We start from the raw sequence: 729 nt of genomic DNA on the forward strand, positions 1-729 counted from the left end.
GGGCTATTAGGCTGGAGTAGAGCAATAAACTCCACAGGTATACCTGACAAATTGTAGAGCTGCATTTTGGTTTTCATAATTAACTAGCTGCAGCAATATCCCTTTCTGTAGGCTCATCTACATGTGCATATTAATACGATGCAATACATTCTGGTGCATATCATACGGGAGTTTATTGCTCCCAGGCTTTGCATCTACACACACACCTGGGACTGCAGCATCTTAACCTGGGTTAGAGCAACCCTGACTGGTGGGGTGCTCCAGTGCAGGGCTAGGTAGGACAGTAGTACTACTCCGCTGTGGAGTGTTTTATTCCACAGCACTGCACATGTAGACCCTGTTTATTAGTTTACTCCAGCCTAATAGCCCTACACTCTCCAATTTTCACCTGTTTGTGTTAACAAAGCTTTCAGCAAATAATTTTGTAATTCTGTCGTGCAAATTTTCCATATAATTAGTAATTTTGTCTGGAAAATAGACTCATCCATTTACATACCCTCTCTCATAAACCCAGAAACACCAGTTAAATATGGGCACTGTGCTAAGACTAAAGATTACCCTTTTATCTGACCATTTTAATATAACATTTTCTCGTATCTGAATCTTTGTTACATCCAAAAGTATGAATGTTAATCTCAATACTTCATAGATTTCATAGACATTAGGGCTGGAAGGGACCTCGGAAGATCATTGAGTCCAGCCCCCTGCCCAAAGGGCAGGAAGTCAGCT

Source organism: Crocodylus porosus, unplaced genomic scaffold, assembly GCF_001723895.1.
Source record: "Crocodylus porosus isolate Cpor-Errol unplaced genomic scaffold, CroPor_comp1, whole genome shotgun sequence".
NCBI lineage: Eukaryota > Metazoa > Chordata > Crocodylia > Crocodylidae > Crocodylus > Crocodylus porosus.